This window comes from Phocoena sinus, chromosome 13 (genome assembly GCF_008692025.1).
Source record: "Phocoena sinus isolate mPhoSin1 chromosome 13, mPhoSin1.pri, whole genome shotgun sequence".
NCBI lineage: Eukaryota > Metazoa > Chordata > Mammalia > Artiodactyla > Phocoenidae > Phocoena > Phocoena sinus.
In genome coordinates this window covers 30,464,701-30,490,888 of record NC_045775.1, presented here as the reverse complement: position 1 = coordinate 30,490,888, position 26,188 = coordinate 30,464,701, and the positions used below count along the sequence as shown (strand labels likewise).

At 44.8% G+C, this 26,188-nt stretch overlaps 1 long non-coding RNA gene across 1 annotated transcript in view; it reads right to left on the bottom strand.

Moving 5' to 3' along the window:
• Positions 1-2,798: 2,798 nt before the first annotated feature.
• Positions 2,799-26,188, bottom strand: part of LOC116764422 — a 123,091-nt gene continuing 99,701 nt past the window's right edge. The window contains exon 5 of the long non-coding RNA XR_004352877.1: positions 2,799-3,889. This is a non-coding gene — a long non-coding RNA (uncharacterized LOC116764422). The remainder of the gene's footprint in view (positions 3,890-26,188) is intronic.

The window sequence follows — 26,188 nt, the reverse complement described above, 5'->3', positions numbered from 1 at the left end:
CACCTGCCACATCTGATGGAGATATCTGACTGATGAGGTCAGACCTCCAAGCAAGAGCTGGGGACATCATCTGTCACCCCTCTGTGGACACCCCTGCCTGCACTCAACTGTAAAAGCCCCCAGAAGGGGCTCAAAAATGGCGAGCAACAAAGGTTCTTTCTTCTGGTCTCCTCCAAGTCCCTCTGTCTTTAGCTCACTCTCTGTCTTTGCACATTCGCTGCTTGTCTGCCCTTAATAAGCCCAACAGTGTGTGAGCATCAGGGCAGATGCAAAGGAAATGAAGTCCCTGCCTTCCAGGGTTGCCCCAAAGTGAGATTCCAGGTGTAGTCACCGCTGTGAGAGGGTGGCGGAGGCAGAAGGGGTGGGCAGAGGGCAGCACTGGCAGAATGTGGGTGGGTATAGAGCCTGGGCTTGGATGTCACCGCTTCAGCGAACAGGGGCGGGCTGGGCCCAGAACCTCATCTCCCACTCAGCTTAGGAGCCTTGGGAGGCCTTTGGAGGGGTTAACCGAGGTGCCTGTTACATAACCAGGACCACTGCTTCTCAGGGAGTTCACAGCAGGACATCCACGTACTGTCAGGGTTTGTTCTGTGGCGACTTCCAAATTAGGAAGCTCAACTAGCCTGGAAAGCCAGGAATGCAGGAGGAGAAAAAGGCATGTTCCAAAGAGGGGGATGAGCTAATCTTGCCCCACAGCCTGGAAAGGAAGCGACTCAGGTCCTCTCTCTGCCCACAGCTCCGATCACCCCCTCCTCCAGGTCAGGGGGGACTTTTATTTCCTAAAATTCATTTGGTTTAACTTCTGACAACGTGTGCACTTATCTTTATTGAAAGCATCAGTAAAGAACATTTGTAGCTTCCTGAATTCTCACTCCATTCATAGCCTGTGATAGAAGGTGATTCACTTTTAGGTCATCAATGCCAATAAGCCAATAACAATGGGTTTGATTTTCCTTTGGTGCGAGGGACCCAGGCTCAGGCAATACTGGCCAATGATTATCATTTATGGTAGAATTTAAAATGGAACTTTTAAGAGCCTTTTTTTTTTTTTTCGGTACATGGGCCTCTCACTGCTGTGGCCTCTCCCGTTGCGGAGCACAGGCTCTGGACGTGCAGGCTCAGTGGCCATGGCTCACGGGCCCAGCCGCTCCGCGGCATGTGGGATCCTCCCAGACTGGGGCACGAACCCATGTCCCCTGCATCGGCAGGCGGACTCTCAACCACTGTGCCACCAGGGAAGCCCTAAAATGGAATTTTGATTCATTAATCCATTTTTGGCTGTTTGGTCTTAAAACGTGCACCTATATATTTTCACATGGAGGCTCAAAGACAAACAGGTGCTGGTCTCTTGGTTGAAGTTTTATGATGACTAGTAAGTTAGGAGGGGTGAAGAGCAGGAAAGCAGGGCATGACGCTATCTGTCCCGAGGCCAGATGGGAAAAGGTGCAGTTTGCTGGATCACAGGCCCCCAGGCAAAACGTCTCATTTCTTCTGCCATCTTCCTGTCTTGCTTTGTGTCCTGGGTGAGCCCCCTGCCTTGGCCCCCAATCTCTGTGAGGGCGTTTGTGCGGGGCACAGTGTCTGTTCTCTGTATCCTTGGGTCCGTGAGAAATGATTGATTGCTCCCCAGAGGTAAGAAGTACAACATGCCGAAGAATCCGGGGAAAGGTCCCTGGCTCCTGGCCCCACCCCACCAGGCTGTTTTCCAGCACACACTTTCTCCTTTGATTGAACTGCTGCACACCCTGCCACCGGACCCCTGTCCCATGTAATGTAGCTGCTCAGACCAGGACACAGGAAGAAAAGCAGAGTGCAGGGGCAGTCGGCAGCCCAGCCCACGCCAAAAGGGAGTCAACCATACAATACTGTACCGAGTTAACAATACTGTATTGTACATTGAAACCCTTGTTAAGAGGGGAGATCTCGGGCTTCCCTGGTGGCGCAGTGGTTGAGAGTCCGCCTGCTGATGTAAGGGACACGGGTTCGTGCCCCGGTCCAGGAAGATCCCACATGCCGCGGAGCGGCTGGGCACGTGTGCCATGGCCACTGAGCCCGTGTGTCTGTCTGAGCTCTGCAACGGGAGAGGCCACAACAGTGAGAGGCCCGCGTCCCGCAAAAATAAAAAAAGAGGGTAGATCTCATGTGTGTTCTTACCACAGTGAAATAAACATTTTAAAGAAAGGAGTCAGTCAATCTGGCTGCCTTTGGTTGCTTTGGTTTCAGGAAGAGTAGAACAGATAGAGACACTGAGGGGCAGAGGGGCAGCGACCTGCCTGAAGGTGCACAGTGGGTGTTGGCAAGACCGAGCATCACCCCTGCCCCCCAGTAATGGCTGGAGGGAGCCTTGGGGGGAGTAAAAAGCTAGCAGGGGGGCTTCCCTGGTGGCGCAGTGGTTGAGAGTCCGCCTGCCTATGCAGGGGACACGGGTTTGTGCCCCGGTCCGGGAAGATCCCACATGCCGCGGAGCGGCTGGGCCCGTGAGCCATGGCCGCTGAGCCTGCACGTCCGGAGCCTGTGCTCCGCAACGGGAGAGGCCACAACAGTGAGAGGTCCGCGTACCGAAAAAAAAAAAAAAAAAAAAAAAAAAAGCTGGCAGGGCTGATCTGGGGCATTTGTCCAAATTGTTTTCTGGGCCTTTTGTTAATTAATCGATTCAAAACTTCTTTCATCTAATAAATATTTGCTTGTCATTTAAGTACCAGGTCCAATGGTAAACAAACAAACAAAAACCCTCAAAACAGCATAGTACCTGGTGGAGTTTACTGTCTAGCTGGGAACAGAAGCGAGCATCAGGTGATTGGCCTACGTTGCGCTGAGGTGGGGCTCAGAGAGCTTTCAGAGAGGCACCCAGCCTCACTTGGCCTGGGGACAGGATTGGGGAGGACAGACATGGAAGGATGAGTAGGGGTCGGTCAGGCAACCTGTAGGTTTGGGGCAAGAAGATGCTGGTGAGGGTGTTCTGAGCCATCAGCAAGCTTGCGGCAACCCCCTGCCGGTAGGAGGAAGTAGAATGGATTCCGAGAGCTGGGTAAGCCTAGGGCCTGAGGCACAATGTGGCAGATGTGAAGAGAGACCTAAGGGATTGATCAGGAGAACTTCGAAGTCAGGCTGAGTCCGAGGGTCTTGGGGAATCATCATAGGTTTCAAGCCAGGAGCAGTGTGATTGGACTTGTGCCTGGAAATGCCCCTTCTGGCTGAAGAATGGAGGCTGGGCTGGGGGAGGGCGGGAGTGGAGGCCGGCATACTGGATAGGAGGGGTGTGCAGCCTCTGGAGGAGAGCACCGGTGCGAGAAACTGGGCTCCAAGCAGCTGCTCGTGCCACTCAAAGTTTGACTCCCTCTTGCTTGCGTCCAGCTGGCCTCCTGGGCGCTCTAGAGCTAGGCCATCACTCCCACTGAAGGCAGTGGTCAAATCATGGTACAGTGTTCTGTGACCTCCTCTGGAGTCCTGGAGCAGAGGAGGGGAAGCGAGAGAACACGGCCGGGTGGAGAGAGAAGCAGAGCAGTCTCCCCAAGGGCTGTGCTCACCAGTCTTTGGCAGATGGCCCTGTGGGCTAGTGGGTGAGGCGCTTGTCACTTGTTTTCCATTTCCAGGCTGCCTTCCTAAATGTCGCTCTTATCTCAGGAAATGAGTTTGAAGTTTCGCAGACTCTTGGTGCTGGGGATGGCAGAACGGCCTTTGCTGTGTCTGAGAGGGCTGCTCTCTGGTCCTGATGGCCCTGGTGGCTGCTGGGGTCTCCTCAGGCACTCCCTGGCTATGGCACCTTGGCCAAGTGGTTGATCAGCCTGGACCCCTTCCTCTTCCAGAGATAGTAGAGACTTGTCTATAAGTTATCCCCAGAGAGTCTACGTAGAGAGGTGGTCCAAGGGCTTGGGGACATTAACGCCGCCTGATGGGGAGAGGATGGGAGAAATGAGAGGAAGGTGGTCAGTGAGGCCACTGTCAGTGCCGGCCTAGGGGAAGGAAGGCTTTGCTGACCATCCTGACCGTCTTCCAGTTGTTGCAGCACCTGACCCATCTTCCATATCACTCTGTTGGCTTAAGACATCTGTAAACAGAGTGAATAAAACATGGAGGTTTTTTGTCCAACAGGTTTGTTTTCCTGTTTCAGACTCTGGAGGAGGAAACACTTTTGCTCCCCTAGCTCTGCCATCCGCCCTCCCTGGACCCAAGACGACTGTTTTCCCCTCCGAGGCTCCTGCCCTCAGAGAGGCTGCCGGCCACCCTACCAAGACGTACCCTGGCTGTGTCGCAGGAGCCACGCGCTGGATGCCGCAAGCCAGAGCTGCAACGCCTTTCCTGGCCCTCGGTTCCACTGCCTGGCTGTGAGCCAACACCTCCTTTTATATAAGGTCTATTTGCCGGCAAGACTTGACCAGAAAATGCCTCATTTCCATAATGAAGGTTCAGGTGCAAACGGTGGAAGTGGAGAAACAGCCTTGGGGTCCCAGGAGCCCCTGCTACCTTGTGTGTGACATCTAAGTCTAACTCAGCCTTGGGAGCCCCATCACCGGGCCCTGCCCCTGCTCCAACAATAGGCATCACTCCTGCCAAGGAAAGCTGGCTCAGATCCTGGAGGGCAACACCCGCGGCTCCCACCTCCCTGGCAGGAGGCACAGGGCAGACAAGAGCTCTGTAATCTACAGCAAGCCCGTTGCATTCCTGGAGGCTTGCCCTACCCCAGGCATAAGACTTGCACGGGGACTTAAGCAAGGATAAGACTGTAATCCAGTCCTGACCTGTGTGGCAGATTATCCCACGTTGAGCCAACATGGCCAGGTCTTCAAGGCCCTGCACCCATCTATTGTTTTGTCCTCTTTTTGTTCTATTTTGCTTCTAATTGGATAAACTATGGCATAGAGCAGAGGTTAAGATGCCCAATATTAGAAGAGGGAGGGTCAGGCCTCAAACTCAGACCTAATATCCTGTATCATGTGATGTGGTGAGAAGGAAGTTGGGGCAAATGAATTAAAGGGGCTCTGTGTGGCCCAGGACAGTGTCCACCACAAAGTGCCTTAATCCCTTCTTTATCCACTCATTTATTCAATAAATATGTCATATGCTTACGTTTCTACAGACACTGGGAATTAAAAAATGGATATGTCACCATCCCTGTCCTTCATGAGTCCACATTTCCCCCTCTGTTACTGTTATAGACTTATTCTTCTACAAAGTTTATTTAGAGGATTTGCAAAATCAACAAATGCTTCTTATCTTTTAATATACTTGAGACTCTCCCAGTATCTTGCTAACAGGCTGACTCTGAGTCAGTACGTCTGGGTGGACCTGAGGTTTTGCATCAGGATGTGATGCTGTTGGTCCTGGACCACTTTGAGTAGCTACGGTCTGTTCTTCAGAAGAAATTTCTACTTTGGTCTCTCTCAGTCAAACCCACCACATACTCTCCTTCTGGCTGAAACTTTAGTCCAGCTGCGGCATATTGCAGGGATTCCATCCACTGGTAATATAGCATAGTGGCTAACTATTCGTCTGAATGTCAAGCCAACTCAACCTCGAGTCCTGGTTTTGCTTCACACATGGAATCTGGAGAATTTACTTACACTTGCTAAGCTTCAGGTTTTCCATTGGTGATGGGAAGGATAATATTAGCACCTACCTTATGGATTTTGCTGTAGAAAATAAATGTGCAAATGCGTGTACCATTCTTAGTATAGTTCCTCATACATAGTAAGAACCCTGTAAATTCTTAAAAACAATAAAATGCCAATTTTTTTTGGCTGACTGCAAGATGTGGCTCTTAAGCTGATGGGTCTATCCATAGGTAAAGAATGACTTGGATTCCTTGGAAGAGTTATAACATCATCTCCAAGGCCATAGGGTATTGCAATAGAGAAGGGTCCTTGATAACCCTGGTCCTGGCCGCTGCAGTGGGCCAGAACATCTGCCTTGTGGCTAGTGAATACTTCTGAAGGGACCTATGCCAAGAGAAACAACATTGTTTAATGAATGACCTGCTGCTGTGGGTACTTCTGAGGAAATATTGGGGCCAGATGGGGCCTCTTGGGATCCCAACCAGGAGTGAGTGGGGGACTTCCTGAGCCCTTTCTGTTGTTTCTAGGAGGGTGCTAGACGTCATTGCTTCTCCTCTGACTGTTAGGATTGGCTGTGGCTTTCTGTCTGGGAAAAGTTTTAAATTCTGGACCCTAACTAATGACAGGAACTGGACCTGACCACTGAATTTGCCTCAGGATGCTAGGATTGGGATCAGAGAGCATCCCAATGGGATCCATTCATTGTGCTGGGCCACGGTCAATAGGAAAAAGAGGAAATTTTCCCAAATTAGTGTATAGCTCCTTCCCAGTGCTGTTGATATTACTGCCTTCTACTATGTTTAAATGCAATTTCTTTTTTCTTTTTTCACTACAGTGGCTGTCTCTATTTTTTTTCTTTTTATAAATGTATTTAGTTATATTGTATTTTTGGCTGCGTTGGGTCTTCATTGTGGCAAACGGGCTTTCTCTAGCTGCAGCGAGCGGGGACTACTCTTCGTTGCGGTGTGCGGGCTTCTCATTGTGGTCGCTTCTCTTGCTGCGGAGCACGGGCTCTAGGCGCACAGGCTTCAGTAGTTGCAGCATGTGGGCTCAGTAGTTGTGGCTCACGGGCTCTAGAGTGCAGGCTCAGTAGTTGTGGTGCGCGGGCTTTGTTGCTCCGCGGCATGTGGGACCTTCACGGACCAGAGCTGGAACCTGTGTCCCCTGAAGTGGCAGGCGGATTCTTAACCACTGTGCCACCAGGGAAGTCCAGTGGCTGTTTCTGATGCTGCTAAATTATAGTTTGTGTACGTGCATGTTTTTTCCCACATATGTAGGTGACAAACATGACACTTATCTAACATTTGGTGTATCTCCAAGCACATGGAGAGGATCAGAGAGGATCCATGATGCAGGGGAGTGGTTGATGTTAATTCATAGGTTTCTTCTGCCTTTGTCTCAGTAAGGAAATAGATTGCAATAGTAACACATTTTAGGGGTTTTATTTCACGGGGAAAGTAGAAAATTGCCTTGTGAGGATAGCTCCACTCAATGATTATTCAGAGTTTCAGGCACTAAAATTCACCATTTCTGTGCTTTATATTAATGGCTTTGATAAGTTAAAAAAATTAAATATATTTCACTCTTCCTCTGCCAAAGCACGTGAATAGCAGCAGGAAGGACTGAATTAAGAAGATAATTTATTTCAGAATAATAAATTATTTCAGATAATTTATTTTAAATAGGGGGAAAGAGCTTTCAAACTCATGGCTCAGAACCTCAAGAAACAAGATTTAACAAATTTAAGGAGCACAAATTTAAGGACAAAGGATACACAAGAGAGGAAAAGCAGAGAGGGGCTCTGAAGTCAGGGAGTGTCTTGGGGGTTAGGACATAGATAAGGAACAATTCGGCAAATATGTTAATTAAATAATTTCACATCCTGATTAGGACTGTAAAGGCAATAACAGGAAATGTGCTGAGGAATAACCCAGGGCACCACCTATTTTGGCTAGGGTGGTGAAGACAGACCTTCCTGAAAGAGCGACCTTTAAGCTGAGACTGTAGGATGAGAAGGAACAAGGTCATGCTCTCTTTCCCTGGCAATTTAGTTAAAGTTAATGAAAAGGGTGGAATAGATAACTTACCCTTGGCCAAGCCGATTTCCCACCTACTTCTCAGTGCCAGGGAGCTAACATTTTTAAAGGCTTTGTGCAGGAGCTTTCTTAAGCCCAAGCCCTATGTGACGGGGTGACCCCATCTTCAGCAAAGGAAAGCAATTCTGGAGGTTAAGAAACTTGGCAAGGGTTGCACAGGGAGTGTAACAGCCTTGGTTGAGGAATAGCACGTCAGGAAAATACAAGTACTAACGGCTTTTATTTTTCCAAGCAACTGATAAAACCGGTTTTTTTGGGTTTTTTTGTTTTTTTTTTTTTGGACGAGGGCCCACCTTGCATACACTAGCTGAGGAGGGGAAATGTAAGACAGAGTTTTAAAGGTATCTCAGTGCATCTAAATACATTTAGCTTGACTCAGCAATTAGTAGTCAGATCTGGGTGTTAAATTTTTGGTCTCATTTTCCTGCATCCTCTCTATTCCTAGCCCCTGTTGAGGGCAGAGCAAAGCTGGTAGGAAAGACCAAGAGGTCAGTTTTGGACAAATACGTTTGGCATGCCTATTGGGCAATCTATTAGAGATGGCGAGTGGGCAGTTTGACATATGAATTTAGAATTTAGGAGAGAGATGCAAGCTAGAGGTATATACTTGGGAGTTGTCAGCCTATAAGTGGCATTTAAAGTCTTGAGACTGGAAGAGGTCATCCATGGACTGAGTGTGGTAGAAAAGAGACGTCCAAACACTGAACTCTGGGGTACTCCAGAGTTTGGGGAGAAAATGAAGAATCATCAAAGGAGACTGAAAAATGCTGATGAGAAAGAAGGAAAACAAAGCAAATGTGGAGTCCTGAATACCAAGAGATAAAAGGATTTGCAGGAGAAGGGAATGATCTGCTACATCAAATTCTGCTACTACATCAAGTAAAATGCTGACTGAGAATTGAATCAGCAATGTGGATGTCATTGGTGATCTAGAAAAGAGTGGTTTTGGTGAAATGGTGAGGACAAAGGCTTGATTGCAACAGGCATAAGAAAGAAAAGGAGAAGAGGAATTGGAGACAGAAACTTTGAGAATTTTTCTCTAAAGAAAGCAGAGAAGTGGGGCAGCAGTTAAATGGGAAGAGGAATCAAAGGGATTTTTTTTTAAGATAGGAAAAATAACACTATATGTATGCAGATAGGAGTAATTCAGGAAAAAGAGAAAATTAGGGCAGGAGAGAGAGGAGAATTACTGGAGTGATGTCCTTGCATAGGTGAGAGGGAATGGGAGCTAGTGCCCAAGTGGAGGGATTGGCCTTTTGGCACAAATGGTTCTTCCACAGTAATAGGAGGAAAGGTAGAGGGTAGTTGCTAGTAGGTATGTAGATGTGGAGTGGAAGTTTGTGAACGTTCTCTTAAGACTGCTTCAATTTTCAATGTAGAGTTACCTGGGTGTCAAAAATAGAAAATTAAAACCTGGGAGAGCAGGCTTGTGTGTTATTTCTGTAGCCACCATGATGAGGGCATGGTAGTTGGGCAGGCACTGCCTGGGGTTGGATTTTAATAGCCATGAAGGGAGATAGACAAGATTATGGGCTAGCCTAAGGAGCTAAGGTGACTGCATAAAGCCCAGACTCTTAAAAGACACCAGTGAAAGTTTGGAAAACATTCTGCCCAGTGGCCCAGGGAGATCATGGGGAAGCTTATCTAGTTCTGCCTAGGCTCTGAGTGAATAAAAGCACTCAGGGAAATGGAAACCCCTGTCTTGAGCTCCTGGAAAATTAGTGGTTCAAATATATGCAAGCCTCATGGGGCAGAAACCCAAAATCCAGAGCCAGTGATGCCTATGGGGCACCTGCAGAAGCAAATAAAAAGCAAATTGTCCCCTACTCCCCTTCACATCCCACTGAAGGGATGCTCTCACAATCAAGACTGCAGGCAAGTCTCACAGGAAAACAATTCCCACTAAGGATGAACTCACTGTAAAAGTTATAAAACACATGAGATAAAAAAAATCCAACATGAATGAGATTAAGAAGATCCAGCTAATAAAAGGATTAGAGACTCAAATACTTCAGATAATAGAACAATTGCCTAGAGACTTTAAAATAAATGAACTTAAATGAGTAAGAGCATATAATAAGAAATCAGAAGTGTAAGAAAAGAACAACACAATAAAAATAGAATTTCTAGAAGTTAAAAAAAATCATTAATACTAAAATATCAGTGAAGAAATAAAACAACAGCTTAGAAACAGTTGAAGAGGGAATCAGAAAATTAGAAGATCTCTCTGAGGAGAATTAACATAGAGAAATAAAGAAACTGAAACTATGAAATTGATGTGAAACGCATGGAGGAAAAACAGTCCAACTTATGCCTAATAGGAGTTTCAGAAGAGGAAAAGGAAAGGGAATGAAAGGAAAGTAAATATTAAAAACAAACAAACAAACAAAAAGCCAATGACTGGGAATTTCCATAACTGATGACATGAGTCCTCAGAGATAGGAAGTACAATGTCCCAAAGAGTACAAATGCAGTCAAATTCACACGTAGATGCATCAGGGTGGAAATGCGTCTAGAAGGCTTATAAGAGAAGATTCTGAAAGGAACCCAAGATAAGAGACAATTTATCTAAAAAGAAATATTTAGACTTAGACTTCTTAACAGCCACAACAGACAATGGAGTAATGACAATGTCATCACTGGAGTAAGTGTCATTACTCCAGATGACAACGGAGCAATACATCAATGTGCTGAGCAAAAATTAAAATCATACTAGAATTCTTTTTTTAAAAAATTTATTTATTTCATCTTATTTATTTTTGGCTGTGTTAGGTCTTTGTTGCTGTGCGTGGGCTTTCTCTAGTTGCTGCCAGTGGGGGCTACTCTTCGTTGCGGTGTGGGGGCTTCTCATTGTGGTAGCTTCTCTTGTTGTGGAGCATGGGCTCTAGGTGCACGGGTTTCAGTAGCTGTGGTGCACGGGCTTCAGTAGTTGTGGTGCATAGGCTTTGTTGCTCCACAGCATGTGGGATCTTCCCGGACCAGGGCTCGAACCCATGTCCCCTGCATTGGCAGGTGGATTCTTAACCACTGAGCCACCAGGGAAGCCCCATACTAGAATTCTATAGCTAGTTAAATTATCACTCAAGAGGGAGGGTAAAATATGGACATTTTTGGATAAAAACTGAAAGAGTTTACTGTTTATAGAGTGTTGCTAAAACAAGTACTAAAGGATGTGCTCCAGAAAGAAGGTGTGGGGTCTATTTTATTATTTTTTTGTATATTTCTGTTTTTCTGATATGTTCCAAAAGTAAAATAAAAATTCCTTATCTATTTATGTATCTAAATAAATCTATCTAAAGCAGTTTAGCTTCTAGTTGCTGCCTTCATTGATCTCCAAAAAAATTAAGTCCTAGAATTGGGTTAACTCTGAAGTTTTTTCTTACTTCACAGAAAGATTGGTCTTAATCAAAATGGCCTGAGAATTAAAACAAAAAAGAAAAGAAAAGAAAGAAAGGAGGAAGAGAAAAAGCAGAACCTGGGACTAGATCCCTAGAGAATTACTCTGGTCAGTTTATGAGTCTCAAAACTTTACAAAGATATGCTTCCAGAGGCAACCTCTGGCCGAAAACCAAAGACCATTACCAAAAAATTATTGAAATTCTCCACAAGCAGGTGAACCATCCATTTAGAAGGCAGCCAAACACTCAGGAGACCTTGTTAATGTAGATGAATTAGCTGAAAAGAATGCTAAGACTTTGGTTCACATATTTTATTTCTCTGACTAGATACTTCTCTGGGGATAGAGGAAAGTGCCTTTATGGGATAGTAAAAGTTTGTAAACATATGAAATTAATGAGACATTCCTAAAGAAAATGTAAGAGAAAATTTTTTGTGTGGAAAATGGGAAGAGGGGCTATAAAAATGGTGAATGCTGGGAAACTGATGTTTAAAAAAAAAAAAAAAAACCTGTAAGGGAAGTAAAGGTACCAACAAAGAGAACAGTACTACACTGGGAGAAGAAATGGGGCCATAAAAATCTCTATTTGAGAAAGGAGGCTTCCGAGGAGAGTCTGTAATCCTATCATTTGGCATAGGTTGGAGCCCTCTTTTGGGCTGCCAGGAAAGATGCTTAAATCACAATGTTTATAGTTTCCTTCCATGGAACTTCAGGAAAATAGCCAAATATGCATTATTGAATATGGATTCAAATCTGATGGGCTGAGTCATGCACTATATTGGGACTCGAATTCTCAATTTGGCTCCTTCCTTAGGTTCTCGGGTCATCTTTCATCCAGGGAAGATGTATTGAGCCTGACTCCATGCCAGGCAGTGCACAAGGGGTCCAGCAGTGCTACTTCGGTTCTCTAGGTCATCATCCTCCCTGGCAATTATTTCACAACTGTTCTCTCTCCCCAACCTTCCGATACTTTATCTACCCTCTCTCAGCTAATGATCTCTCTCCTCATCTCACTGAGAAAACAGGAGTACGTAGAAGAGAACTTCAACAGTTTCTACCAATTGTATCTACACAACTATACTCAGCCTGCCCTCTAGTTACAATGAGTTAACTGGCTGGGCTCCTAATTGGGGCTAAACCCTCTGTAGGGTCACTGGATCTCTTCTCCTCTCATCAACTCCAGCCATTCTCCTCTCCATCCAGCACTTTCTGTACCGGGATCATTTCCAGCATCATCCGAGTACTCCCTTGATTCCATGTGCAGCTCCATCTCCCGTTTCTCTGCACTTCTTTTACTACTACTGCTTCTACTATTACTACTACTACTACTTACAACTACGACTACTATTACTATTACCACCAGTACTAAATCTTCTACAGAGTTATCTGTATTTATAGTTGCCACTTCCTCTTCTCTCATGCCTCCTTAAATTCTTCCAATCAGGATTTCATCTCCACAACTCTACTAAAACAGCTCTTGCCAAATTCACTGACAGCCCTCATGCTGCCAAGTCCAATAATCATCTCAGATCTCATTATTTGACACAGTTGATCACTCCTTCCTTTTTGAAACAATTTCTTTGCTTAGCCCTCAGTTCACCACTTCTCTTGATTCTCCTTCCTATCTCAGCGAACATACCTTCTCAGTGTCCTTTGCTTTAAAAGGCTCTTCTCATATTCCTGATCTCCAGTTGCTGGAATGCCCCAGGACTCAGTCCTTGGAGCTCTTCTCTAAGTACAGGCCCTCCCTAGGTTATCTTATACAGTCTCATGACTTTAAATACCATCTCTCCATTAATAATTTCCAAATTTGTGTATCCAGCATGACCTCTCTCTTGAACCAGTTTCCCACTTGACATCTCCACTTGAATATCCAATATGAATGTCAAAATTTATATTTCTAAATAGCAACTCTTCATTTCTACCCCACCCCCAATCTGCTTCTCCTTCTGTCCTCCCCACCACATTTAATAGTGGCTCCTTTCTATTAGTTGCTTAGGTCAAATATCTTGTGCTATCATGCAGTGAAAAAAGAGTAGACTGAGATTGAGGCAAGCTGGTTTCTAGGCTGAGGTCCACCACAAAAGCAATGTGCCATGGGCCTGTTGGCTGACTTCTCTGGGGAGAGGTTCCCTCCCCTCCCACTTTCTTCCTCTGTCAAATGAAGAGGTTCAGTAGTGCTACTGCAGGGAAATCAACCTGATTTTCTGAGTTAGCACCACTTACAATTAACTCTGTTCCATTCCATCCAATAAATATATGCCAAACATCTACCATGTCCAAGACACTATGCTAATGACAATGAGGAAAAAAAGGCACTCCTTACCCTCATACCATACTTCATAAGGAACAGAAGACCTTGCATATTAGAATGAAAATAAATATATATATTTTAAACTATGTAGTATAGTTTTGTACCCTACCCTCATCTTCAGATGAGGAAACTGAACTGATGTGCAGAAAAGTGAAGTGACTTATTCATGAATATACAGCTAATAGGTAGTGGAGTTGGGACTTTCCAAAAGGGTCAAATTCGATTACTCCAAAGACAAAATTCAGTTCATTTCCCCAACATTAACCACTTTAAAAAAATCAGAATATAGTTTCCAAAGCTTAAAACTTTTGAATTTTGATAACCTTTTAGAAGCAGTACGCGAGGTCTCATTGGGAGACGATCCTTATATTTTTGCAGCTTGATAGTCTATCTATACCAATATGCAAGAGCAGGCAGGATTTAAACGCCTAAAGATGAATAGCTTGTCCACCTGTGTACACAGTCCAGTGTTTGGACAGGATGAGCTATGATTAATTTAAATCAATAACTTAAAAACAAAGCACTCTACCCATTCTATAAGAAAGGATCATAAAATTCACAAAGGGCACCTGAAACAGCCCGTAAAAAACAGTCATGGTTAATGCCTGGGTCAATACTATCCACCTATAATTTACAAAAACTATGAGAGAGAAAGCCACAGGGGTCTCGACACACCCATCCTAACTATGAACTAATTTCTCCCTGACTATGAGGGAACCCTTTTATAAGGAATTCAGTTCCTTGAACTTGACCTTGCTTAGCGTCTTTAGAGTGAAGTAGAAAATGACTGCCAGATTGAGAGAGAAATCTTTTATTTTTTGGCCAGACTCTGATCAGTGGAGAAATGAGATAATGATGCCTGGTGAGTGAGTACCCTCACTCACCAGGAAGAGGAGACTTCCCTCATCTATAGCTGCTGGAAACGAGGAGTAGCCATGTGAAGCAGCAGTGCTGCTGGAGGCTTTGCAAGGCTATTCTCCGTGAATAAGGTCACTGCATTGTGAAGTCCGAATTTGTCTTAGTTAAAAGGGACCTGTGTCAGCACCTTCTGACTCCTTTGCTTCACAAATATGTCCTCAAGCATAAAAAGCACTGTGCCCAGCATTATCACATTGATCTGTAAGGTGGGGTAGGGGTCAGTGTTTCCATTTTAGATGAGAATTTGAGCTCAGAAGATGTTCAACGACTCACTCAAGGTCACACACAGCTAGTCTGTCACGGAGAAGGAGCCTGAACCATGGTTCTATCCTCTGAGTTTGGTAACTGGCCATCGCTAATCTTACAAAGCAGGATGTGAAGCTCATCAAGGTAAAGTAACTTCCCACGGTTGCCTAGGGAATTTGTACAAGGGCAGAGACTTGAGCACAGACCTCTGATAATTCAGCAGTGCCAAGGGGAGTGGTCACTGCTCAATGAAGAGACACATGTCTCCCAGGGCAGGATCTTCCTTCCTTCCTTCCTGTCCCCTAAGGGATTTGCCCATCTGCCTTTTTCTGCTGCTACCCTCTGTTCTCCCACTTGGATTCCACTGAAGAAAATGCCAGAAGATCCTGACATGTACACAATCTTTTCCTCCCCCTGACCCTGAGAATCAGGAAACCCCTTCAGTTTTGTGCAGTTTTGTTTTATTTTCAAATTTAATAACCATGGGAAAAAAGAAGATAAATTAATGAGGTACCCAAACTTCCAGATAGTAGAAAATTTAAAAATAATAGTGATAATTTTCCTAAAATAATAACTCTAAGTGCTTAGCATAGGACCCGATCTACTAGATGCTCAACCAATCAATAGATATCTACTCATTATTATAATTACTCTTGGCCATTCAGCGAATTAGAAGCAGAACCTGTCTTCACAATCCTTGCATAGTGCTCTATCACATTTGCTTCACTGGGCTGTGATGCTTGAATTAAACAGCACAGGTAAGACAGAGGCTGTGAACTTGGGGGAGAGGAGTAAAAAGATGGGGCAAATTACAGTTGATCAGTTCCAAAGGGCGGGTCATCTAGGGAGGGTTCCTGCGTGGGTGCAGGGAATGCAGGGCTCAGACGGAAGGTGTACATTGCTTGGCTCCTTGGAATAAAAAACCAGAAAAGTATGTATTTGGCTAGAGAGTTAAGAACTAATGAGAAAGAGGGGCAGAAACTATCCCCTGTGCTGCCTGTTCTGCCAGTAGGGTACAAACTTTTTTCCCTTTCGGTCCAGAGTGAAAGGAGGAGATGGTAAAGGAGGAAGACTTTGGGGATCCAGAAGGGTCTGGAGGCCTGCGGAAAGGGAAGGTGCCTTCCTTAGTTTTGGACCCCTTCTAGATTATATCTAATCACACACCGGCCAAGAAATCTCCGGACTCCCCCAGCATGCTCTCTTCCCTGCTCCACTGGCACGGCCCCTCTGCCCATTCATTTAGTCCCATCTCTGTCCCAGATGGCTGCAAAGCCCAGTGATTCCATGTTCCCCTCAGCTCCTCCCCAACAAGCCTTTTCCAAGACTCCCCTCCTCAGAGGGACACCCCGCCCTCCCCCATGCTGGCCATGTGGAGTCTGTCTTTTTCCTCCCATCTCTTTACACTTGTGTATTTGGTCTTTGACGCAGGGGCTGACCCCACATGTTATATTACCGTGTGCAGAGCACATTCTGCAGGCGAATGACTTACAGCACATGCTTGTCTTCTGTTCTTTCTATTACGGGCGTGATTTAGAAGACGAATGTTTATAACATGACCCAAGGAATTTCATCCTCCTCTGGAAAATTGTGTAGGAGAGAATCCTAATGGACAAAGAGTAATGGCTTCTGGGCTCCAGCCAAATGTTTGGTCTTTTAAAAAGCCTCTGCACTCACCTTTTATTGTTTATGGTAAACTCTCTACTTTACTATGGTCGCTAGCTCTTTCCAAAGGGAGTGGTGATAAATAAGTGAGCATCTCATTTGCTTTCCCAGAGAAACAAATTGTAATTGCCGTGATGATGTGTTAATTCTGTATTAAGTGATTTCTTGACCAAGTACCTTAAAAGGCTGTACAGCTTTCCTCTCCTGCATCGCACTGAGGACGGGAGTGGGGGAGAGAATCTGAAAGACAAATCAGACTGAAGCGCTGGGGACACGCAGCAGAAGAGTAAGTCCTTGTCAGTGGAAAACAACTCAGCAGTGTCTGCCTCCTGTAGGTCCTTGGCAGGTGGTTGGCATGATGGAACAGTACAGGATTTGCTGTCAATCCTGGTTCAATCACTTGAGTAAGGGATGTAACCACTCTGAACCTCAGTTTCCTCTTCTGAAAATGGGGATAATAAGTACCGCTGAGGGCTGTTGCAAGGATTAAATAAAATAAAGCGTGTGTAAAGAGGATAATGGTAATAATAAATACTTCCTGCTGTGTTTTCCTCTGACAGATTTCTTGCATCATTATGACCCTGCGGAAGGAAGAGTGTGGATGCTGCCTCAGGAGAGAGAAGGCTATTATGGAGGAGTACCCCTTTAAGATGGGAAGGGGAACCGAAACTCCACAAAGGAGTCTAAGGAGTAAAATAACTTTAAGGGAATCCCTGGGAAGACTGAGAAAATGTCAAGTCCCTTTAAAGAATTCCGCTTAAACATGACATCTCTTAACTGGTAGATTAGAAAAGGTAAAGTGTTAGCATAACAACCGGGGATAGGGCATAGATTTTCTCCAAAAATGAGGTTAACGTGTGAATTCCTAGGTTTCTCAGGGCCTAGAGAAGATGGTACTGGCCCTAAGTGAAGCTGTCCCATGGGGAAAAAGAACCCCATATGATGACAATGGGGTAGACTCTATCTAGGTGTCGGGGAGAGAGAAGGTCATGGCTCTGGAGTGCCAGGAAGCTATGTACTGGACATCTAATTAGTTGTTCAAGACCAGTGAACATGCTGCTCAGTAGAGCCAGCAACACCCCAAACCACACCATTTAAGGGGACCAGAGCCAGCAGCGAACAGACCATGAGTTTCATCAGCCATGGACTTTAGCCACAGACACCAGACAAGTGCCCAGGGTACAGACCTAGCCAACCACAATGGGTCAAAGACCCAGTTGGTGGGCCCTTTTCCCCATTACCATGAGGACACAGCTTCCCTCCTTAGCCAGATGCCGTCTTGGTTGAGGGAGGTGGGAAACCTAAGTGATAAAACATTTTTCCAAAGAGGCATAGGTTACCCTAAAAAATCTATTAGAACTTTAAAAGACTGTTTCAAATCTGAAGATTCCTGTAAATAGAAAAGTTTCTGTCTCCTGTCTGCCCGCCCCCCATCCCCGGCTCCCTATGCCTGTCCCCAGTAGGATGCGGACTTCTGAGAATTAATTGCAGAGGAATAAGGAGGTCTAACTGACTTGTACACTATTATATTTTAACCCTACTTTGAATTTAATAGCACCACAGATAGGAGACACTCAGTGCATGTGTGTTCCCTGAAATGTAATGGAAAATATCAAATTGGGTGGAATCCCTCAAAATGAAAAGATACATTTCTTAACTAAAGTTACTTTCAAAGAAGCTCCTCCTTCCTGGTATATTAAGTGCAACTAACACAGATTAGGAAGAATGCTTGTATGTTTTTACTGGTCACAGGCTGGTTTATTTATTATAACACTGAAAGAAAAGACAAATGAGAATATTTCCTTATGTTTCGGTTAGTGTATTTTTTATATTGAACCTAGTGCAGATTTTTCCCTGCTGCTCCACAAGTGTGAGGGGAGTGAAGACATCATAGCAAGTCCCCTTTTCTAGTGTGATGACATTTTCACCACGTGATGTTCCTCATGCCTCTCCTTCCTAGTGCTCCAGAGTTTGGGTTACCCATCTTAGCCAATAAATTTTTGTTTCTGACCCCTTGCAACATTATTCCAGACTTCGCCTCGTTATTTTGTTATCCATCTTCATTTAATCAGGCCAAAGGCCCTCTGTGAAAGATATTATTATCTCCATCTTGCAAGAGAAACAATGGACCAGCAGAGTTAAGATATTTCTAAATACTTATAGCACATAAAATAATGAGAGTTTGGTATGAGCCCCAAGTCCTTATTAAAATATGATTCTTGGAGGAGGCCTGACAGTTAGAAAATATAATCTGGGAGACCAAGGTAGACATCAGAGTGCCCTACCCTGGCCTCACCCCTTATGGACCCCTAGGAATTTGGCTGAGAAGTGGAGAAAGGAAATATGTTTGCCCACCCTGCCCCTCTCCTCCAGAATTTCCCCAGAGAAGATCACCAACCAGGGGCAGTAAATAACCTATTTTTAGATATCTGACCGTCATCTCTGAGTCAGAAAAACACACAAGTTCCTTTTCAGAAAGTAGAATAGGTTCTTATTTTTCCTGTCATCAAAACAGAAGGTGAGGATTGGAGTTCTCAAGGAACTCCCCCCAAATCTGAAGCAAATCACAAACGGGCAACACTGCTTGGACAGTGTCTGTCAAATCCCCAGTGTTCCTCCAGATCTGATTCCATTTCCAGCTGCGTATGAAGGGGGGAGGGGAAAGGCTTGACAAGGATAGTGATGCTTTATAGATACTTTCCCTTTAGACCAGGACTGTTGAGAGTTTTAAACATGGTAGGGCTAAATTTAGCAATCAAAAACCTAATTTTGATCCTTCTTCAAATCCATTTCACCTAGAAATCCATTACGTAAGAGGAAACATGGAAGGGATCATATTCCCTACCACTCTGAAGTGACCAGGGAGTGGCTTAACTGATGATTTTTAACCTTTTTTTTTTCCCCCCAAAGGAAATATTACAGAGAAGGCCAATACATACAACAGCTAAAGGCCAACAGCTCAGGGTGAAATAGAGGACTGACAGGAGCCTCACCCTCTGTTCTCCCTTTTTCTGTCCCTCCCAAACATCCCTGGGACATCCCTTTGGAACCCCACCAGCTCTACAGAGCGTAGTTTGAAAACCACTGCATATGAAAAAAATGTGAGTGAGAAAACCACACGTGAAGAATTATTACTAAAGACTCTCATAAGTGTCATGCTTGTACTTTAGGGAATTATGATTCATTAACCAAATAAGAAATCACCACCATTTCTTCCAGGGTACTTTATCCTAGGAACGCTGGGATACACACAGAATAGATTTATCCATTGCCACAGTGGCCATTTTAAATTTTAGCAAATACTGTGTCTTTGCTTTGATTCTACTTAAATATTCAAATTAGAATTTTATTATTGACCCAGGCACTGTGCTAGACTTAACAGGAGTCATTAAAATGTTCAAAACACAGATATATCTCAAGGAGCTCCCAATGTAGACAGTATGAAATGACACAAATAAATATAAAGTGACACAAATAAATATAAAGTGAAACAAATAAAAGGTGAGTAACAATTCAAAACAAATGAAGAGATGTTACAGGATAATATGTGATTAAAGGCCAAAGTCATTGTCCAGAAAATAATTATAATAGTACCAAGATTGCCTTCTATCTCAGTGGCATCCTAATTACCAGTATCTAGCAAAACAAAGGCGGTCCAGTTCTGCTCTCTTTAGCCCTGGTCACGTCTCCCCTAGAATGTGGACTTAATTCTGGGTGTCTCCCTTTCAGAGGAGCATGGTCCAAGGGTCATTGATTGATTTGATTGATCAGTGATTGACCCTTTCATTGATCATGATCCAGTGATCATGAACATTGATTTCACATCAATGGGCTTTGATGTGAAATCATTTTCTGTGAACAAGTGTTGATAGAGTTATAGCCGCTTTGTCTGGAGAAGGTGGAGCATTAGCGTGACCCTTACTTCTCCAGGGAATTTTCGTTAAAAAGGATATGGCCCATCTCCCTACAACCCTTCTTCCCCTCCATCCTTCCTATTCTCCTCTCCTGTAGGGGCTGGCACCAGGGCGTGCCATTTACACAGACTGCAACGTAAAGGGTATCCTTCAGAGCTATGCAATGGCAGTAGGCCTGCCATTACGAAAAGGGATTTGGTTTTTAACATGTGGCTCCAAAAGGTAGATAAAAATGCAAACATCAGAAGACAAGATTAGTGAAATTTTGGTTTAGGATAAGGACATTCTAACAGTGGGAGAAGACAGAATGGACAGCTCTAGATGCAAGTATTTGGAAAGGGGGTGGGTAGAGGGGAGTCCATGCTTCTAAGGTGGATAACGGTAAATTAATTGTGCTTTTGTGATGTGATTAGCCTTGAGGCGTTTTATTTTATTTTTTTCACAAGTGCTCTCCTTCTTAATCATCACTGTGATACTCCCAGGTAGGAACTATAATTAACTTTATTTTATAGATGAAGAAACTGCAGCTTGGATAAACTGCTTTACTTTCCTAAGGTCACACAGAAAACCAATCAAAGCTAGCATTTGAGCTCAGGTCTCTCCGATTCTAGAAGGCAAACTCTTAACCATTATGTCACATTGAACTCTCAAAAAGGAGGTACAAAATCCCATTGTTCTTAGTGTGCTCCTCCGTTCAATTGCAGCTAACCTTGATCTACAAATAAAATTAGATCTTGACTTTGTACGTCAAAGGGTAAAATCATTTCTGTGGAACAAAGGTAGGTGAGCAGGAAGTGCCTTGCTCTCACTACTCACTGATATCTCTATCTGGGACTCAGGGGTGAACCTGCACACCTGGGCTCCAGATGGGGGAAGCTGTCTTACACACAGCATAAGCCGCCAGATCCAATTCCATCACTCAGACACCCGATGCTCAAAAGATGTGCAAAGGCTCATGCTGGCTAATTGTTTTTGTCACTTCCCAAATGCCCTCTCCAAAAATGACACCTTAGGGAGGCAAGAAGTGGCTTTATGGGATATTGCAGAGTCGCTGGTGGGAGCTGGTGGGAGCGGAGCTCATCAGAGCACACTCAATGCCCACCGTCACTTTGGAAACACGGAGATAAAAGGGAGAGACAAAACCCTTCACTATGCGTGCATTTGACAGCTGCGGCTCTCCCATTGCTAGTTCTGTGTCTGCTGTGAAGACCACGGGGAGGCCCACACCAAAGCTCTGTTAGTGCTAAAACAGATGTTCCTTCAGCATGAACATCTTAGGTGGCCACTTTCATGGGGTGGAAAAGGATAATCTAAACCTTCCAGTTCTTGCCAAAATAACCACGTGTGGGTCTTTGTTCTGCAATCCTCTGGAACACACAGATAGATTTCCAAGCAGTGGGAACCTCCTGTCTTAGTCAGTCTTTGGACAAACTCTTGTTCTGTCCATTTCACCCCAGTTTCCTGAAACCCTGGCTGTAGGGCTCCTGTGGCTGGAGCCTGTGAGAGCCTCCTTTGTAAGGAGAGTTTTCACAGCCAAAGCCATCAAGGCAGGCAGTGAGGGACACTGGGGCTCAAGTCAGTTGCAGCAGTGACAGGTATTACCTTGGCTTCCCGGGCTGAGAGGTTCCCCGCCTGCAGTTCTGTTCGTCTCTTTGGGCTCCTCTCCAGGGAGGATGGCAGTAGAATCACTGCCCATGGGCTACAGTTGGCAGTGGCTGGCTGGGGAGAGGATGGCAGAGGACCAACCCATTGCCGACTCAGATGCTTGGGGAAACTTTTGGGCCTTGACAGAGAAACAAGCTACGAAGCAAGGAAAAGAATTCTCCAAAGCAATCCAAACATGGAAGCCCCAAATTTATATTCAAATCTTTCCTCCATCTTCCTTCTCTGTGAATCTGGAACATTTGCAACAGAGAGAGAAACTGGAATGAGATGGATTTAGAAAAGAGAGAGAAGTAGGTTAGAGAGTTGTTCAGAGAGGCACTGTGACAAAGTGAAAAGAATATTACTCAGCCATAAAAAGAAACAAAATTGAGCTATTTGTGGGAGGTGGATGGACCTAGAGTCTGTCATACAGAGTGAAGTACATCAGAAAGAGAAAAACAAATACCGTATGGTAACGCATATATATGGAATCTAAAAAAAAAAAAAGTGGTACTGATGAACCTAGTTGCAGGACAGGAATAAAGAGGTAGACATAGAGAATGGACTTGAGGACACGGGGTGGGAGGGGGAAGCTGGGAAGAAGTGAGAGTAGCACTGACATATATACACTACCGAATGTAAAATAGATAGCTAGTGGGAAGCAGCCTCATAGCACAGGGAGATCAGCTCAGTGCTTTGCGATGACCTAGAGGGGTGGGATAGGGAGGGTGGGAGGGAGGCTCAAGAGGGAGGGGATATGGGGACACGTGTGTGCATACGGCTGGTTCGCTTTGTTGTGCAACAGAAACTAACACGGTATTGTGAAGCAATGATACTCCAATAAAGGTCTATAAAAAAAAAAGAAAAAAAGAAATGGACTTGGAACAAGAGCTCAGATTTGGGCCTTGTCTCTATGCCTATGTGGCCCAAGACAAGTCACCTTTCAGTTCCAAGATCTGGGTCTCTAAGGTCCCTTTCAGCTATAAAATTAAGACCTAAGAGTTCTTGGTTATATAAATAGAATGCTTCCAAGACCATAATCAAGAACCATTTGTTAAGTCATCAGTGTGTGATTTTCTGAAGATAAGAGCAAGAAGACTTGATCCTTACAGGCTGGATAGCTGTGATATGGGCCAACAACTAAGTACGTGAGTGTCTAAAAATTCAACTAATATGAATTAATAATATAAATATTAAGAATTTAATAAACAAACAAACAAAAAGCTTGTACCATGGGACAGTGTGTGACAGGGGAATTTTTCAACAGGGGAAACGCCACCCCTGACTTTAGGATGGGGCCTTCGATTTCAATTGCTCCAGAGCCTAAGACACACGGGGACCCTCGGGCATGGAGTACATCCCAAGCATCTGCATGGCAGAGCTGTGTTCCATTACCATTTGCAACACACGTGAAGGAGTGATAGTTCAAAGAGAAGGAGCCCTTCTGGGGTTAACTACCAAAAAAGCTGAAGACCAAGGCTGCACACCTATGCTCACTGGAGTGAGTTTCTTTTAATGGATGTCCTTGCTCACCTTGAAGAGACTGAGAATGTTTAAGTAACTTAACCAACACTCAGTAAGGAGGGGAATCAGGATTGAAACTCAGTCTGCCTGACTCCAGAGCAAACAGTTTTAACCACCAGTCTACACTGCCTGCTTCAGAATTCTGTCAACCTGAACAGCAGTGATTTCTAATCCTGACAAACGGTAATGATCAACAGTAGTAATTCTCTAGCACTACCTGAAGAGCTTTGTAAAAACTACCCATGCCAGGCTCACCCCCAGAGTTTCCAGCATCCTTGGTTTGAGGAAAGGTCTGGTCATCAGTCGTTTCGTTTGTTTTTGTTTTTGGCTTCGTTGGGTCTTCGTTGCAGCACGCGGGCTTTCACCAGTTGTGGTGAGTGGGGGCTTCTCTCAATGCAGTGGCTTCTCTTGTTGTGGAGCACGGGCTCTAGGTGCACGGGCTTCAGTAGTTGTGGCGCACAGGCTCAGTGGTTGTGGCTCACGGGCTTTGTTGCTCCATGGCATGTGGGATCTTTCCGGACAAGGGATCCAACCCATGCCCCCTGCATTGGCAAGTGGATTCTTAACCACTGCGCCACCGGGGAAGTCCCCATCAATCGTTTTTAAAAGCTCTCCCCCAGGTGATTCTAAGTGCGGTTGGGGTGCGAATCACTGATGTTCATAATGAAAAATACCAGACTCCAAATAAACTCAGGTTCAGGGCTGCCTTCATGGGATGTATCCATGGCAGATTTGAGCTGATTGTTTGAGTAGTGGCTTGTGGAAGTGGATACAAATCTTAGAATCCTTTAAGGATAGATGAAGCTCTGGAACCATGAGGACTCTGATCTTGGTGAAAATTCCCCACGTGCCACAGGCCTTCATTGGAGAAATCACCCAAAGAACTCAACTAGGAATTCATTCTGTCCCCAAATGCTTACATGGATGTTTGTTTCAAGAAGATAAATTTAAGTTCCTATTAATGGGAGAACACTTTCTCCCTCCACTCTGGTTTCCAGGAACAGAGATTTTCCCTACATCCGCCTTTTCTTGCCTCACCACTAATGCCCCAGGGAGGGGGCGTGAGTCCCTGGTGGTGACTAAGGGAAGGGAATTCACAGTGTTAGTCCAGGCCCTTCCTCCCTCCCTTCCCGTTAGAAGCCAGCTTCCCTGGGAAAGCGCACATTCCACTTTGTTCTGCCTGGTTCTTCAGGGTCCCTCAGGGGAAGACAAGTTTTCTAAGACTGCCCACAGTGTGTGGCAGTACGTCTTAATTCAGGGCACAGAGCTAGCCATGCCATCCATCTTAGGTGTTCTCATTAACTAAGGTGATATTTTAACCATTGTCCACCTTATTCCTTGTCCATCTCTTAAATAATTCAGAATTTGGATGGGGGAAACAGAGTTGTTACATACTGATTTCTTAAATAAGTTTCATCAGTTCCCTTTAAAATGTCATTTTCTCCTCGCTGAACAAAAGAAACATGAAACTACTACAGATTCTCTCCCTACCCATACTGTCTCTCTCACCATCCTACTACAACCCTCATTATAATGCATTAGCTTTTTCTTGAAATAATAATAATCAAACCATTTGTAATCCATATGTTTCTACCCAAGACTGGCAATCAGAACTTTAGGGTTAATTGCAAGAGCTGTAAAGAGGTTCTTGGACATTTGCCTCAAGAGCCTCCATGAATAGCACAAAGATGAGTAGTACGCTCAGAGCTCCCCACTGCCGTGCCAGGTTACGATGCCTTCTTTCCTAACCAGCAACCAAGAGAAAAGGCTTTTCAGATCTTCCGGAGGAGGATGTATGACATGGAAAGCTCATTCCAGTAAAGGGAACCAGACCCCTGTCATCTGACACCAACAAGGTGCCCTTCCCTTGGCTTAAAGGGATCTGGAGGAGGACAGCAGATAATCTTCAGCCTAAATAAGTAATATCATCACGGCTCTGGAATCTCTCTGAGGCATGCCCGGTTACAATGTGGAATTCCACAGGGCACGTGGCCCTCTTGGACTCCATCCAAAGGAATAAGTTATCCGAAGGACCTCATCCTCACATGTGCCCCTGGGACAGTGTTCATCAGCAAGCTTCAGGGTAGCTAGTAAAATTCTGGTGCTAGTCAGTTGATCACAACACGCTCGTTAATAGAGTCAAGGCGCCATTAAGAAGCAACAACCCAGTTTGTCGCTTGCCCCTTCCTTCATTGCCCAGTTAGCTTGTTCATAAGGCAGCTCTGGGTGTCTGACGAAATGAGCCTCTTGCTTGCATGCCTAATCCAGAGGGCTTTCCTATGATCTGTTGTTTTCTATTACCAGCACTTCTGCTTCATGCCATGCTCTTGGCTAACTGAAGCTGTTCAAGGCATGAGGATTCTGCTAATGGACTCAGCTCTCCCACAGGGGTCAGATGCCAAGACGATTTCACAACAGTGAAAGGAAGAGCCCAGACGGCCAGGCTCGGATGGTAAAGGCCTTTAGAATCTGCCTTGAGGCTCTCAATGGCTTTAGATTGAAAACCGTCTTGGCTCCATCCACCAGTGTAAGGCACTTAATGACAGCCTGAAAGCACAGAGCTTAAACAGAATGATGAGCACAGGGCAGAACGTTGGACTCCAGAAGAACTGCCTAAGCACAGATAATTTTTCTACGTATTTGACGAGAACAAACGAGGTAAGAATTTTCCTTTTGTTTGTCCGGCCTCTGGCATTGTTTACTTTCTTTTTATTATTCTCAAAGGCACTTAAAGCTCTGGCAGTGTTTCTGTCCTAAAATCTTATTGTCAGAAGTTTCTTTTTCAGCTGTTTCAAATCATATCTGGTAGAGTGAGTGCTTTGCCTGGGCTCATCGCTTTACCTCAGAGGAAATAAAGTTCACCCTTTAAATGACAATATTGATTGTCTACAGCTTTAAGTTTTCTACACTTAAGCTGCAGG